Consider the following 17,531-nt stretch of genomic DNA (forward strand, 5'->3'; position numbering starts at 1 on the left):
GTCTGGATGTCACTGTATGGCGCTTATTTTTATGAGCGGCAGTTTTTATTCTTTTAAAAACCTTGAAGCATTTTTATTTTGTTTCTATCTATCAAACACATTTGAAGCTGTCGCATCGTCGTATATAGAAAAAATAAAAACTACTTAGAGAGACGTGGTGAGTAGAAATCTGAGTGCTGACATTTAATCTGCATCTGATGAAATGAATAACCAGGAAAGTCCCTTCACTGATGTAATGCATGAAGCTTCACCATAAGGGTGGGAGGTCTCCCTTTTTATGCGCCTCCTCCCCCACCTTAACACCGTCTTCCTCGAAGTTAATCCCCCCCATCAGCGGCAGATGGTCCAGGGAGCACCCACGGCCGCGCCCTCAGCAGCTCCTGTAGTATGAATGATTGCCCCGCCGTGGGCATTAAGTTGGATCAGTTTAATCCACCGCAGCATATGCAGCAGCAAATCCAACGGTGAGGAGGACTTTCCTTCTCTGATTTCCCTCCATATAGACGGTCCAAGACCAGGAGGTGTTAGCTTGGCTCGCCTTTCCTCACCGATGCTCACTTATCCCGACACAGATGCCATCAAAGCATTTAACGACTCCCCTTTGAATCCCTCTGACCGCCATGTTCCTCCACTGGGGAGGTTTACTCTCTTTTCCACTGTTGCTCCTTCCTGATATCAGACAACTCCACCAGTTTATTGAGATCTTCAAAAAGTCCCCTCAGCTGCAACATTAAACATGTGAAGATATTTGTTTCAGAAGTGACATATTTCACAAATGGCTTTCCCAGATCTCAAACAAAGATAGTTTAAAAGTCAGAATACATGATACTAACGCATATATTTGTGACATGCTGGAGATTTCCTATTCAAATAACCAAGGAAACAAAGGACCTACAATAGCAGTTATACTATTTCAGATCAAGATATTTTATGTATAAGACAATCTATAATAAGTATTCAGTCTGAAATCTGGTCTCTATAGTCAATCCAAGACGAGCAGCAGGAGAAAGGCCTCATAGGCGGATAAATGAAAGCTGTAATCTTAGATACGACCAATCCTATGGCTAGAGAGGTAAGGTCTAGATGTATGGCACATAGAAGGACCAGGCCATGAGTATCAGAGCAGGTCTACCACTCAAAGATCGCAGGTTAAGGCATGAAAAGATTCCCAGGAAATAATCCAGCATAGATCATCATCATCATCATCATCATCATCATGCTTTCATGGAGCAAGAAAGATCACATGGTACGCTATAACCAAGCAGCTGAGTTAGGTTACAGAAATGTCTCCTTCCTTCCTTCCTTCCTTCCTTCCTTCCTTCCTTCCTTCCTTCCTTCCTTCCTTCCTTCCTTCACTGGAAATGAATCAAAAAGTATTTTTTTCTTAAAATAGGTGCATTTGTTCTTGGATTGAGGAGGTAAAAGTGACATTTTGCCAATGAAAGAAGACAATTTACGTTTAAAATAAGAAAACACACTTGCATTGTCTCATTTCAAGTGCATTTTATCTGATTATCATATTTTAAAGAGTAAAAATATTAATTCCATTGGAAAACCACCTTATTTATCTACTCAAATTAAGGGTAAATACACTCAATTTAAGAGATTTTTACTTATTTTTAGATAATTTTTCCAGTGTTCCTTCCATCCTTCCTTCCTTCCTTCCTTCCTTCCTTCCTTCCTTCCTTCAATCATAAGCTCCTATACCCATCATCTGCTTTATAGCGCCGTTCTTCAGCTCAGATCTCTGACTGAGGTTCTGTTAAATATAGAACATTACAAATCTTCCAGCAGTTAAAGAAACAAGTCTAGTTTCTTTGAAGTGCAGCAGGTTAATAGTTTTAATTGGTAGGTTCTTCTGAAGCTCATCCTTATTTACTTCTCTGATGTCCACTAGGGGGAGCTGCAGGATCTCCATGCAGTAGAACGCTCTGAGGCTGCTCACTTGTTCTGTTGTAGAGTGTGTCTGTGCTCTATGATAAACTGATATTTATTTCTAATCAGGACCTAAATGTTCCTTTATATCTAACCTTTGTAGAGGTCATTTTACATGAGATTGAAACATTGTGTCCGTTTTGGGTTGCAGGTCCAGAGGCCACATTAAACTCTGGATGACGCGGTGTTTTTTTGTCAGATTGTGCTCTTGCTTCTTTGTGTTTGCATGTTAAGGTTTCAGAGATGAAGTCGTGTCTTCCTGGTTACCGACTCTGATTAAAAGCACAGAACGAAGCAGTTGGATGTGATGATTCACTGCTGAGGCTGTGAAACATCACACTAACCTGGAGGGCGCCTCTTGTTTTTGGTTTTTGTCTCCCGGCTGTTGCTGTCAGCTCACAGAGGAGGACAGATTTTCTGTTTTTGCCTCCACCTCTGTTTTGCTGTCATCCCTCGTTGCCACGGCGATGGCTTCCCATCATTTAAAACAGCTGAGTTTGCATGGAGCCCTTCCCGACCTTGACCCCCCCGTCCTCTGACTCAGACTGTCACGACAATAAGCGTTTCGCCTGAGGGTCGTTTGCAGCCGTCGCTTCGGCTCTGCGCTCGGTGTCGTGAAGTCATGCAGGAAGGCTAATGAGCTGAAAATAAAACATGACAGCAGCAATGCAGCCAGTCCCAACAGTGACTATATACATTCAGTTCACTTACACGGGGTATATACATCTATCCCATCCTGGGAAAGGCCAATAAATCATCCTCATTCTTGTTCTGGGATATTTTACATGATGCATCATGTGAAGCATGAGAACCACCCAGTGCTGCAGGAATTTTAGCTCACTTTGTTTTTCTTCAAACCAGTAACAAAGCTGACACAGGAACAGTGTGGTGAGGCAGAGTGACGTGAAAAGTAGTGATCATCTCGATAGCACCCTATCAGTTCGATCCCATATCAATAACATTACCCGGGCGGTCTGCCTACTTCCACCTAAGAAGCATCAACCGCCTCCGTCCGTCCGTTACTCCTCACTCTGCTGCCATCCTGGTCCAGAGCCTCGTCACGTCCAGACTGGACTATCGTAGCTCTCTCCTCTTTGGCCTTCCTCAAATATCACTCCCTAAACTACAACTGGTCCAGAACCCTCTGGAACTCTCTATCAACGCTACTTAGAAACCCGGACCCGCTTCTACATTTCAAATCGCAACTCTAAACTCATCTGTTTCTCTAATTCCCTATTCTCTTTAATAATAATTTCCCAGCCTTTGTATTTTTTAAAGGGTTTTTATTCTGTGTTTTAACTCTTGTTTCTGCCCTTGTGTTTTCATCTTTTGTATGGTGACCTTGGCCGTTTCTCAATTCACGAGAATGCGAGTCCGTACTCGCATTTCAAATGTTTCCTTAAGAAAAACTGGGAGTCAAAGGGGCTCTTCTATAAAAACCAACAAATCTTCGGCAATTTCTGAACAAATAAAAGCAGAATGTGCTGCACTCCTGGCACGTGCAGCTGCTTTAAAGGAGAAGCGTGTACTGGACGAGCAGCAATACCTGTTAAAGAAAAGAAAGGAACAACTGGAGATGGACAGAATAGCTGCTGCTAATGGTTCCAGAGGGCAGCACTAAAGGCAGCATTGAATCCAAGCATTCTGATGGAATGGATTCACATGTCAGAGAAGGTGCTGGACCAAAGATCAAAGCTAGTTTAGTCCTTTCACAAGCTTCACAGTTGGTTACCAAACCTGCAGAAAGGCGTCAAGAAGACGCTGAATGGCTGATGGATAAAGAGGCTAAATCAGATCTAAACATAGCCTATGAAAAGAATATTACACCTCAGGTGGATGAAACTGTTTCCAATACTCTGGTGTCACAAATGGCTCCCCCTGCTGTTCAAACGTCTAAAGCTTCTATGATCAGAAACAATCTCAATGCTATCACTCAAAACAGTCTGATTCCATCAAACCAAAACCCTGCAGGAGACCTCTATGATTTACTGAAACAACATGATGACGTGACAGCTCCTTTGCAAACAATGCTAACAAGTCATCTAGTGCCACAGCGAGAAATTCCCATCTATGACGGAGATTCTTTACAGTTTAGCTCCTTTGAACATTGTGTGGAAGCAAAGACCAGCAGTAGGATTTTAGACGCCACAATTACTATTACTACTAGTACCAATACTACTACTACTACTAATACTTATTACTTTTACTATCGTTATTTGTTTTGGTTCTTATTTGTTGTGTTGTGTTGTGTTGAGTTTTCAGTTTTCTGTTATCAGCTGTTATGTTTTTATTTTCCATGATATTCTAGCATTCTTTAGTGACTCTCTGTCGCCCCCTTGTGATTGTTTCCTTTCCTCTTGGATTCCATCTTGCCAGTTCCACCCACACCTGCTCCCCATTCAGCTCGTTAGTCCATTCTTTTGTTTGGTTCTCCTTAAATACTCCACCTCTGCAGTAACTCAGTGCTGGTTCCTTCTTGTTGCTGTATTGTCTACTCTGCTCGTCTCTCCCACTCTGCTCGTCTCTCCCACTCTGCTCGTCTCTCCCACTCTGCTCGTCTCTCCTCGGCTCCTCAGACTCGTTTTTTCCCCCCTGATGTCTCCATGGTTTTGGTTTGTTTAATATTTTAAGTTGGATTTTTGGATTTCTGCCTCTGCTACCTTTGGTCTGCCATTAAACCTCTCAGAACTCACCTCTGCTTCACTCGTCTCTGCATCTGGGTCCTCGAGCAACCTCACCACCCATTGTTGACACTAGTACTACTGCTACTAATTCTATTACTGCCATGGTTTCTATTGTGCTTTATTTTGCTCCATGTTTCCTAGTTTTATTGGTTTAATTCCTTTTTTGTTGTAATTTCTAGATTTATGTTAGTTCTCAGGTTTTTCTGTTGCCCTCTTGTGTGTGTTCCTTTCCTCTCCCTCGTTGTCTCCTCTCACACCTGCTCCTTGTCAGCTCGTTAGCCCTCCCTTTGTCTCTGTCAGCTATATATGCTCTCCCTCTGCTCTCACTCTTGGTTGGTTCCTTGTCTTTGCTGTCCTCCCATGCTGTTGTCCACCTACCTCGTCTCTCCCTGGCTCCTCGTGTTTGGTTTCCCCAGATGTCCCCATGGTTCTGGTTTGCTTTTCATTATTAGTTGGATTTTTGCATTCCTGCCTTTGTTTACTTTTTTGCCCCATTAAACTGCAAGAAATCTCCTCAGACTCTCTGCCTCTGCATTTGGGTCCTCAAACCACAACTAAACCCTGACAAACTATTATTACTGCTACTGATACTACTGCTAAACCCAAATGATCAGTTCAACTAGAGGCAACACTGACCTTCGACCCCCATTGAAAAGCTGCAAGCTCAAACTCCCTATGCTTGGAAACTAAATCAGATCTTCTGTTACATTTTCTCCATGAGTTAGTTTAACCTTGAAGGTCTGCAAGGAGGAAACCTTTACTATGTCTTACTAACCTGCTCATATAAGGGGAAAATGCATTTATTTAAACAAAAATAAAGGTATTTTTTTTGCAGAGACCGATGTCCGAGTGGTTGGATAAAGAAATGGTGCACAGATGGACGAATGCATGGACAAAGCTGTTGTTATTCAATAAATACTCAAACATTTATTAAGCAGTGGACGGAAATGTGAAGTATTTCTTCCAGGCTCTGTTTTAATTTTCTTTTGATTCAGACCTTTAGGATGACATAAATCAAATTACACATTTTTCAAGACTGTACAGGAATCCTGCAAGAAGCATTTGTTACATGTTCCTCCTGGAAGAAGTGGAAATGACTATTTAAGTGGGATTTTTATTTTGTCTTTAGGAGATTCTGAAAAAAAATAGAGCTAATTTGAACTCTACATAATCAGAAACAAGCACTGTTTCAAACATTCTTCAACAGCTGCAAAAATGTTGATTTATTGCTGATATATGAAATATCTTCCAACGTAAAATTAGTCAAACATGCAGGCTATTGTAGATCTCTCTTGCTGCCTCACTTTTGTGTTTCCATTTTGCTGCATGGCAACATTATTTGTAAGGGACACTGGAGCAGAATGACAGAGAAAAAAACACAAAGGAAACGTCTTCCAACATGTTGGCATTTGGACAAAGAGAGAAAAAGCAAAGGACTTTTCAAATGTGGAATAGATGTACACAGTAAACCAGTGGAGCGCAACCTGTGCACGTGCTTAATGTACATTTGGTTTGTAAATTGTTAGTGTTGGTTGGATAGAAATGTTCCCCTGTTATGACAGTTTTTCTGCTCCAGTTGATTCGGGTTATTTAACAGTCGGAGATGAATGAGAGAACATTCGGAGCTGCTCGTAGCCCACGACTTCACACCCTCGTCCTCTCAGAGAGCGAAGTGTGAAGGTGATGAGCTGTTGGTGAGACGGTCTGCTGCTTCTAGCGACAGGCCTCTGATTTATTCAGATTCTGCAGCATCAAAGCGATCAGATTACAGAGCTTTGCCTTTAAAATTACGTTAATCCATGACTGAATGTTGGGTTGACTGCAGGAGGTCTGATTAAAGTGGTGCATTAGTAACCAAAACCTTTTTTTTAACATTTGAAAACCAAAAATGCAAACTCCTTATCGAATGTTCTGCTCTAAGGAGGTTTGCATCATTTATTTCTACATCTTAATTTCCGTCAGAGGACAAAATGTTTACAAAAAAAAGGAAAACTAACACTTTTAGAAGGAAAATAAAAAAATATTTAGTTTTTGGAAAACTAAAAGTTACTTTAGATAAAGTAGTTCTGACTGATATTCAGCAGAGTTAGTGATGCAATAATGAAAATGTGTAAATTAATAAATAGTGATTGAATCGGCATTGCATCATCCAGGCCAAGCATTAACTCATTAGGATGGTTGCATCAGAGAAGCTCAGAGTCTGTGGGCCTGCAGGCAATACTAGAAGAAAACAGGTTTTTCCTGCAGCAGGACAGTTCATCTAAACATAAAGCCAGAGCTGCAGCAGGTTTGATCAAAGCAGACATGGGCAATGTGGAGTCAACAAGTCATCTCCATGTCATGTATTGGTTCAACCCAGCCACTGAAGCAGGTGAGTCCAATCTTCACCGTGAATTAACCTGTGCAGATTGGACTCACCTGGTTAATTGGCTGGGTAGATTAAATACATGACATGGAGATGACTTGTTGACTCCACAATGCCCATGTCTGGATCAAAGCATATTCAGGTATTAAACTGGCCTAGTCAAAGTCCAGACATGAATCCCATTCAGAATCTGTAGCATATGGAGCTAAATCGGTCTAAATTTTCACAAATGCACACATGTGATTCATAGATGCACAGGACAGACTCCACACAGCACGACTCAGCAAGCATGCAAGATTCACACATGCACAGCCCAATGTTCACCAAAGTATTTCTGGCCCATAAACAATTAAATATTAAATTATAAAGTACCAGAGGTCTTTAAACTTTCCTTGCATTGGTTTGTGGTTTTTCTGAGACGTGCCTCGATACACAAATGCATTTTTTATACAGGGAACAGTTTGCAACCAATCACAGAGCTCCCTTGTATAACCCAATCACAAGAAAGTAATTCCGATGGGACGACTATTTGCTCCGGTCGGGTGTTCTGTCAGCTCAGCATACCGCGTCAGGCCAGCATACCCTCAGTAATACATAGAGTTTCCTCTGTCTCCGCTCTCTTTGCATCCAAGCACGCTGTTTTATTTCGCGATATAGTCAGGTTTTTACCGTAGTTTATGCATAAAACAAAAAGAAAAAATCGTTGACTAGGTTCATTACACACATTAGGTTTAAAAAAAAACATTGCATGTCCGTTAGATGAGGATCTTATTGTCAGGAATCCAGGTGGTGCCCCGTCCTCATTGGGTCTCCCTGCACACCTGCAGCTCATTGTCTCTTTACCTGAGGACTCTTAAGCTGCTGACTGCCACTACCTCGATGCCAGAGTGTTTGCCAGTTTGGGTACTATAGCCACGCTTAGTTTATCAGAGTCTAACCTGAGTTTTTGTTTTGCCAGTTTGGGTAGTCTAGCCGAGCTGAGTTTTGCTGAGTCAAACTGAGTTTTGTCACCTTAGTTTTAACCTTGTTATTTTTGTCTTTGCCTCTCGGCAGGACGTCATCCTGCAAACTGGATGTTTTGGACCTTCTCCCCCCTGGAAGGATTCTCTGAGCACCAAACTAAGCTGAGGATTCAAGCTTGTGTTTTGGATCTAAGGATTATTTGGGCGTCTCTCTGAGCAGGGGATTCATCTCCACAAGAACCGTTCAAGTACCGCAGGAAAATGAAGTGGCAGTCAGCTCCTCCATTCCTTAAGGAAAAAACGCAATCTGGGTAAACCCTGTCCGCCCTCCAAGGAGCAAGTCTTTACTGGAACAACCCACACCGACTGGATTCATCAAGAGACAACTTTTTCTGGAAACGTGAGTCCTGTTGCCTTAATTCCCTTCTTCAAGTCAAAGACACAAATTTCCCACCGAGCCTGAACTAACCGCAGACTCTTCCCCTTCACTCTACAGTCCCGGTTCAGTTCAGAGCAACACTGGATCCTTCTCAATCTCTTCAAAATAAACCAGTTAAACTTTTCCCTGGTCTCTGTGTTTGGTCTTCTGCATGTGGGTCAGAGCTCTAGATAAAATCATGACACTTATTAAAGAATAATCAGCATTTTGTCACAGATAATTAAATATTTATAAGGAGAGGATATTATAACCCAGTTGACAGGATATGAGGTTTATTTGTTTTTAGTTTGTTTAATCGATAATGCAGATAATTTTATTTGTATTTTTTTATTTTTACAGCACATGAAGAACTAATGAAATTATTTTCAGATTAAACATAAATAGATTAATAAATTCTGCAGGGGGAAAGGAATTACTTCATGTTTGGATTAGGGTTGTGCATGTGTGAATCTTGTATGCTTGCATGAATCATGCTGTGTGTGTGTGGAGCTTGTACTGTGCATGTATGAATCACACGTGTATTTGTGAAATATTGAGACAGATTTAGCTCCATACAAACCCTGAAAATCTATGCAGATGCTCGAAACCCTGTCAAAATCATCTTTTGCAGAGAAAATAATTTAATTTTCTAGACCTGCAAAGCTATCACATAAAATCCGTCCCAAACACTGATTTAAAAATTCTGTGAAGCGTTTTGATTGGCTGTTTGGGAGCATGTGACCACGCCTTGTGAACATGAACCCCCTTCAGCAGCTTCTTTCCACACAGCATCTATTTATACCAGGGGTGAGACATGCTGAATGTTATTACTGAGTAATTAAATCTGTCTGTTCATGCATGACTTCTGTGGCACATGGAGTCAAACGTGCCGCTGTGTCCCATCAGCTGAGAATAACTAAAAATAAACGTAAATATAAATGGAGGGTTATGTGACGCAGCCGTGTTACCTCGTCTGAGGATAATGAAGCAGGATTTTCCCTCTTTTGGCTCCTAAAATAGCTTCATAAGTCAGGGAGGGAGGACGTCAACCCGTTACTGACAGCTGTCATCGGAGGTTTTTTTGTCAAGTAAATGTATTTATTATTGTAAGTATGCAACGAACAACTGAATATTATTCAGAAGCATCATGGTTTTGCTCCTGATCTTCCCTAATTGATCTCCTCATGGACGCCTCTGGATTTATGAAGGTCTTCGGGTGTCTTTAACATCTTGTTGAGTTTTTTTAAGACCCTGAAGTTCATTATAATAGACCAGCTGGTGACGACACAGATGGAGGATCAGCAAAGTCCTGCTACAAGTACTGATGGTACCACAACCCAGTCTCATTAAAACACATCGTACTCTGAATGGGTCCTTGTCAGGGACGACTTCCATCTGAGATTAGAAGTGGTTTAAGTCATCAACAAAAGGCTTTAAATTGTCAGTAACTTTCAAAGCTATGATTATGCATCATTCTAGGCAATAAAAAATGAACAAATTACTAAATAGCCACAACAACATCCACAACCAGAACCTGGAATTATTCAAAAAGACAGAGGAAAAAATCCCACAAAGATATAATCCGTTTTAATACAGCACCACTACAGAGACAAGTAGATCTAATGTCGCTGGGCTTTGATTGGGCAGGAATGCATCAGACAAACAGAATGAAAGCGATGAGATTTTTAAATAATAGAACAAGAAACTGCGGTTGAAGGAAGAACACAACCTGGTCCCAACTGAATTGTAGTTGATTTGAACATATCAGAAAGGAAACAGACCTCAGTGACCCCATAATAAAAATCTTTACTGATGCTTATTAAGGAAAATCTAACAAGTATCGTGCACCACTGATAGGTGGCGAGGAACCGTGCTAGCGTGATGTGTAAATGGTTGTAAGAACCAAACTTGGCACAGTTCACTGATCCAAACTCGGTCTGAACTCGGCACTGATCGGTTTCAGAGGGCTAGTGGAAATGGGTCAATAAAAAATACAAACCAAAGGGAAAACACTAACACTGATCTGATATATATATATATATATATATATATACATATATATGTATATATATAGCCACAGGCTAACGGAAACCACGAGGAGATAGCAAGAAAGACTGCCACAGCCAAATACCTACAAAGAATAAGGCAGGTCCTGAAAAGTCAGCTGAATGGGAAAAACAAGATCCAAGCCATCAACACATATGCCCTACCAGTCATCAGATATGGTTAACCTGACCAAAGGAGGAGATAGAGGCTACTGACATCAAGACAAGGAAAGCTCCTCACAATGCACGGAGGGTTCCACTGGACTGAATGAAATGCTACTATACAAGCGGCCCAAGTGAGAGAGGTTACATGCAGAGATTATGGGAGATATGGCAGCTTCAACAACCATCATCGACTCTGACAAAGAAACAACTCCTGACTCAGTGTTCTAACATCCACAAACGGCAGCTCCTTTCACAGCTAGAAATGGATGAGGTACAACTGACATGCTGCGGCAAGGGGGAGTCAGTACAACAGGTCAATAGGGAGATATCATCATCATCATCATCATCATCATCCCAACACTCAGAGCCCCAACAACAACAACAAGCCCACTAAACGTAAGGGCGGCTGACCTACGACTGCAGATCATAACCACACTGGATCCCCCAGTACGCCGACAGAGTGACAGAGTTCCCTCTGAAAGCCTTCTAGAAGATGTAAATGCAGCGCTACATACTATCCCTACTAAAGACATAACTGAGACCAATAAGCTGACCTACGCCACAGCTACAGTGATCCTAGAGATGCTTGGCTATAAAATAAACAACACAGGCCACAAAGCAGAGCATTATCCCCAATGGAGGAGAAGGTATATATTTATATATATATATATATACAAAAGTACTAAAATGCAAAACAAATCTAACCATAAAAAATTAACTGTTATTGCAAAACTTCCTGTAAAAAATCAGACAGGGTTCACTTGGAAACCCAGTCAGACCAGGAGTAGACCAGACGTTTCTGGTTATTCCTCATGTGAGAGTTACCCTCTCTTCTTAAAGTAAAGATAATCACAACCTGATCTTTGTAACTGTTTTTTGTTTAAATGCTACGTTCAAAATGAAAATGCATTGAAATTAATATCATTTCTATGAATTAGTATATGTCGATTATAAGGATTTCATACTGGCCCATTCCCAGTCACCAACATCCAAAACGCAGCCTCCTTGGTCTTAGATTCGTAACCAGAAAACTAAACTGATGGCCTGAAACATTGACCCGGATGCTGACTTATACCAGAGAAAACAATATTATTTTAAAGGTATTTCAGCAGATGGAAGGCAATCTCCAGCTTCTTTCTTTAAGAAATAAACTATATCAATGAGTAACATTGAGTTAACTACTATAATACATGAACATAAACTGATGTGTCTTGTTTTTTGGTCTTTATGAAGCCTTTTGCTCATTACTGTTCAAAAACAAACATCTAAGAGCTTCAGAGAATGGCTGTGTTTCTTTTTTATCCTAAAAAAATCTACCATGACCTCTAATCTGTATCAGAATGGCTTGAAGTCACACTTCAAAGGGAGTTTTTCCTCTCTACTGTCGCTACAAGCATGCTAGTGTGAGGGATTGCTGAAGAGTCAATGAGTCGATGCAATCAGCTGGTTTTCCTTAGATAGAAAACTTTGGATCAATCTGACTGGATGATCTGGGGAACTGGAAAGTGACCTGAGATGACATGATGTGAATTTGAGCTATAGAAATAAACTGAATAGAATAGAATTAAGGCCAATGTGGGACCATTTCTATTAGAAATTAATTACAGCTAAAGGAAGGCCTGAAATCAAAATATAAAGGTAAAAAAAGATAGATATAAAGTAGAAAATCCTGGATTTAGTTAAAACCTAGATCTGTATCTCACTGAGATGTTGTGAGGAAACTTGAACGAGCTGGAAGAAAACCAGTAAATGTTACAATCCTTCCAACCTGCCCCAGTAACCCCTCAGTGAACTGCACCATTGCACCGACAGAGAACTGTTAGAAATATGGGTTAACCAGTGACTTTCATACTTAATGAAATGTGTTTTATAGGAACAGATGGTCCCAAAATTGCGGTCCCTTGAGTTGTTCTTTTGAGGTTTTTGGCTCTAGTGTTTGTGAAAACAATAACAGCTTTTCTTTATTGCTCTCATTGCAGATTCTGAACAAACAAATTCATTCTACTGTGCAGCAAAACAACCTGATCAGTTCAGAAAAATATGTCAGATCTGTTTCTTTTTGCTCCCTATTCTGTGAAAATATTCTCTCCTGCTAAAGCAGAAAATATCAGCTGATTGTTTTCATGTCTTCAGTGGATTTTAAAACACTACTAAGTAAGTGTTTAAATTAATGATAAAATATTGTGCAAACGAAAAAAGCAACATAAGAGGTAGAGAGTAGATTTAGATGGAGCTGAGAGGTTCTGAACAGGAGATTTGTTGACGAGACAAACATCTCATAATGCAAGTGTTAATCCTTTAATCTGAATGTTTTAGTTGCCTGAAAACTAACATCAGGTCAAATTTTGTAAGTTGTATAACTCACCTTTTGCCACAGCTATCATCATGTGACCTCTATATGGGTTATTACGCAATGCTTGTTATACAATTATTATTATTTTATCAGTTGTGTTGCTGGTGAATAAAGATTTGTGTATTATCCACTTTAAAGTGTTGCAGGCATTCTAAACAACACATGGAGTAAATCTGAAACACAAAAAAACTGTAAAAAATAAAACTGGCAGGAGAGGTTTCAGGGTGAGCCGCTGGTTGAGGCCTTCTAACGTTACTAAATTAATGTTAATTAATAATGTTAATAGATTGTTGACCTGGTTTGAAAAAAGGGATTTTTACAGACATACAATTTGGGTTAAGAAGTGTATTATTTCATCATAAAAACACTTATTTGTTTTTGTTTTTTTCGTTTTTTTAATGAAAATATTCAGGCTTTAACTCGGGGGCGGAACTTTGGTTTGGAACTTTATGTTCCGGGGACTGGTTTTATGACCGGATCGTCGGTTACTATGGCAGGTAACTTCCTGGTTGATTTAATTTCATCTGCTTCATTAAGGTGAGAGACCCGCGAAAAAAATAATGATGAGTTAATTTATCAACCTAAAATAGCATTAATACTCATGTTGATTTTAATATTTAGCTACTTATGAGGTTCTTTTTTTTTTTTAAAAGGTTGTCTAATGATTCATTTCCGGTTTTGTGGCCATTTTTTTTTATTAAGTCAAAAACATTTACATGAAAAAAATACTCCCAGAGAGGAAAGCAAAGGTGAACATGAACAGATAAAGATCAATTACAATAAAATAAAAATAAAAAAGTAAAACAACTAACAGGAGATTTATCTCTGCAAACATTTAAATCAAACATAGAGCCATAGAAATAATAAAAATAAAAAGCTGAATGCACTTAGAATAGGACATGTTTGGAGAAATCAAGTCTCAATTTTTTGGCATCATTTTTAAAAAATAATTTTAAGAGAAGAAAAATAGATTTTAAAGTCATTTATAAACCAGTGAAAGGAAGGTTTAGAATTTCTCCATTTAGCCCAGTGGATGTGATATTAACCCAACAGCAGGAGGACATTAATAGTATCAGAAACAGGCTGGGGAAGATGGTCCGTATAAAAAATGACATCATTCATTTTTAAAGAAATCCAATCTTTCAACTCTTTCCAGAAGCGGTGTGTAGCGGAACAGAGGTAAAACATGTTCAACGGTTTCACTATTATTATTACAAAAGGAACATTGATCCTCCTCAAAACCAAATCTTTTTCTTAGAAATTCTGCCACAGGATAAATTTTATTTATAACTTTAAAATGTGTTTCTTTAACTTTAGGTAGAATAGGCCATTTAACAAATTCTGAGAATGCCTCATCGACTGTATCTGAATTAACAGGAATATCTCTCTTCCAAGTTAATCTACTATAATCATGAAATTTTATGGCTTTCAAAAAACTGTAAATTAATTTATTAAATATTATTATTGCATTTTTCTTTGTGGCCATTCTGTGTCTCTCAGAGCCAGTTTCACTGCATCGTTATCATTTATATATATATATTTATATATATATATATATATATCCCTGTATTGTCATCTGAAAATTAGGATATCTTTGAGATAGATAGGTTTTTATTTTTTGTGATTAGTTTTTCAATGTATAAAAATAGATAAATAAATAATAATAATTGAACTTTATTGATTTCACACTGGAGAAATTCACTTCTGTATTTAACCGCTCCCCTTGGGGAGCAGTGGGCTACCATTGTGCAGCGCCCTGGGAGCAGTTTGGTGTTATGGGTCTTTGCTCAGCAATTTTGATCTAAAATCATTGTTCAATTTTAACAATAGAAAAAGTGTTGAATGCTATCAGTGGAAGGTTTCAGAATGTTGCCTTTTATCAGATTTAGCAAAAGTTTGCGCACTTAGAAACAGAATACAGGAAAGATGCTCAGCTTTTATTTCTGTGAATTCTTTTTAAAGCAGGAACACATCAGACAGAGAAAGAGAAAAGAAAAGTTTAATGCAGGGTTAGGTTCTAATAAAATATCCCAGAGTTCTGTTTAATCCACAACATGGAGAGAGGACGGACCGACTGCAGACACACCAAGACATGCAGGTCCAGCCAAACTGATAGGAGAGCATTTATTACAGCTTTCCTTAGTGACTCTGAATGACCTGCAGGGATTACGAGCTGAGAGGTAAAACAATCTGTTGATCTTACAGCCATTAGCCATGCACCCCAGAAACACAAATGAAGTCAAACATACAGCCACAGCTACAATCGAACGGCTTAAATCAATCTAAATTCATGGCCTAGTCAAATCCCAAAGCTGGTTCCAATTGCAAATCTGTTGTGTATCTTTAAAAGTAAAATATGAAGAATCGTTAAAGAGATTTCCCTGAGAAACGACTGGTCTGTTTTGGCCATTATCTACTTATCTGAAACCGCCACATGCATCATACAACTCGCATAAAATATTCCTATTTTAACACTTAAGGCCATATTTCTGTCAGGAACTCGATTTCATTTTTCTCAAAAGACAAGACAAAAAGTTTAAATAAACCTTCAACAGCAGGACAGGAAATTATAAGGACCAGAATATTATAATCATATATAATAGATTAAAATTGAACCAAAAAGAGACAGAAATTAGCACCAAAAATGAGCAGAATATATTCTTACAGATGGAGAACTCAAGACAAAGAGAGAACAGTGACCTTCAACAGAGACACATTGTTTTACCAAATTACAAGAAACTCCAGAATGAAGAAGATCCAGATTATAAAACATTCAGTTTCTACAATATGTATAAAAAGGATTAAAAAGAGAAACATAATGAACCCAAACAGGCAGCATGGAGCTGAATGCAGCATAATTAAGCAAATTGCTTCTTCCAGCTGCATCAGAGGCAGAAGAAGCAGCAACAGTTTGGTCCTGATGCAGCGGCTGTTTGCATATGAGCACCATCATGGTCACTGTGGGCAGCGCCGTGCAGCAGCGCTCTAAAGCCGCCCATGCAGAAACGATGGCGGCCGGCGCTCATGTGGAAACTCAGTCTGTCTGCTTAGATAACGCTTCCCTCATGCCTCTTTGTTTGCTAGTTTTCTGCTTATTTGATTTCTCTCTCTTTCTCTCCTGATTTCCAGAAGCAGCCCTGTCAACCTGAGAGGAAGTTCAGATGAAACCACACCAGAATAAAAACAGGTCAGAATTCGCCCTTAAACCAGTGAGTTTGCTCTGTTATTTTTAGGACTTATTATGGTTTTAAATTTAAAATACATTTTTGACTCATTCTGATGGCCCTGGGACATTTTTTAAGCCGGAACTGCATCGACTTAAGTGTTTCTGTGACTTATTCTGTGTTTTTTAAAAGGTATATGTTTATTTAAAACCTCTATCTTCTTCCTTTATGTTTTATTGTTTCGATAATTTCCCTTTATCACATTTTTATTTCTAAAATTCTTAAATATTCTTGTTTTTTGTTTTCAGTTTGTCTTTTATCAACAGATCCTTTATTTTATTTTCTTTTGTTTAGTTCAACCTTTTAAACTTTCAAAAGTCTCCTAATTTTTTTGATGTTAAATTTTTCAACAATTTCTCTTCCTCTGTATTTTAATAAAATGTAAAACAAATTTAACCAACTTTTCTCTCTGTTTCACTCTTTTATGCTTTTTAATTTATTTGTTTTTATTCACTGTTCGTGTGTTTTTATTCCTTATTTTATGTTTATTGTTTTAAATTATTTACCTTTTTCTCTATTTCTTATTCATTTTAATTTAGTTTGTTTTTTTAACATCTGATTTTAATTTAAACAATTTATTTTCTTTTCAATAGTATTCCTCATTTGAAACCTTCCACACAAATTTCTTAAATCCAAGAGATCAAACTTTTTTGGATTTTCACTTTTCTTCTGAGGTATTTTAAAGGTAAGATTGTAGAAGGTAGCGCCCCCTGCTGTTTTCCCCAGGTTTTTTCTTTTTAAAGCAGGAATGAACAGTGTAATTTCTCTCAGCCATGCATGGCAGGCGTCCGTCATCATTAGCCGCCCTGTCAGGAGGAGGCAGCTTTAAACTGGAGAAGCTGTTTCTATGAATGTGAGTTTTAAGTCCGTCCCTCCGGCTGCTGCCATAATCCCAGTGAGGCAGAGCGAGGCAGGAACAGTGAGGGGGATTAATTAGCCCGCTCTCTGGAGTTTACACAGATTTGACTAATTCAAGCCCTCTCAATGATTTCCATTTTAAAGTTAACAGCTCTTCTCCGAGGCCAAACAATCAGCCGTTATATAAACTCCTCCGAATCCTTATGTTTCCGCGTCACGGAGCTGAAAACTGGGAAACTTAGAACGTAGATGAGGAGATCGCTTTCTGTTTTACTCTCACGGCTTCAGTTTATAAGCCGCACTATGAATCCACTGTGGGGTTTGGACACAACTCAGCACGCCTCTAGATAAAGGACTAAATTCTATCAAACTAGAAAAAAAACCTAAAACCATGTTTTAATATGCTTAGAAATGTACTATAGATCAGCTCAATATGTTCTACAAATATTTATTTATATATATATATATGTATTAGGGGTGGAACGGTTCACAAAATCCACGGTTCGGTTCGGTTCACGGTTT

General features: G+C 39.0%; 1 protein-coding gene across 1 annotated transcript in view; it reads right to left on the reverse strand.

Moving 5' to 3' along the window:
* LOC107101453 (potassium voltage-gated channel subfamily A member 1-like) overlaps nucleotides 1-17,531 on the reverse strand; it is a 44,114-nt gene that overhangs the window by 1,519 nt on the left and 25,064 nt on the right. The window lies entirely within an intron of this gene.

The sequence above is a fragment of the Cyprinodon variegatus genome, unplaced genomic scaffold (genome assembly GCF_000732505.1).
Source record: "Cyprinodon variegatus isolate N-32 unplaced genomic scaffold, C_variegatus-1.0 Scaffold1097, whole genome shotgun sequence".
Lineage (NCBI taxonomy): Eukaryota > Metazoa > Chordata > Actinopteri > Cyprinodontiformes > Cyprinodontidae > Cyprinodon > Cyprinodon variegatus.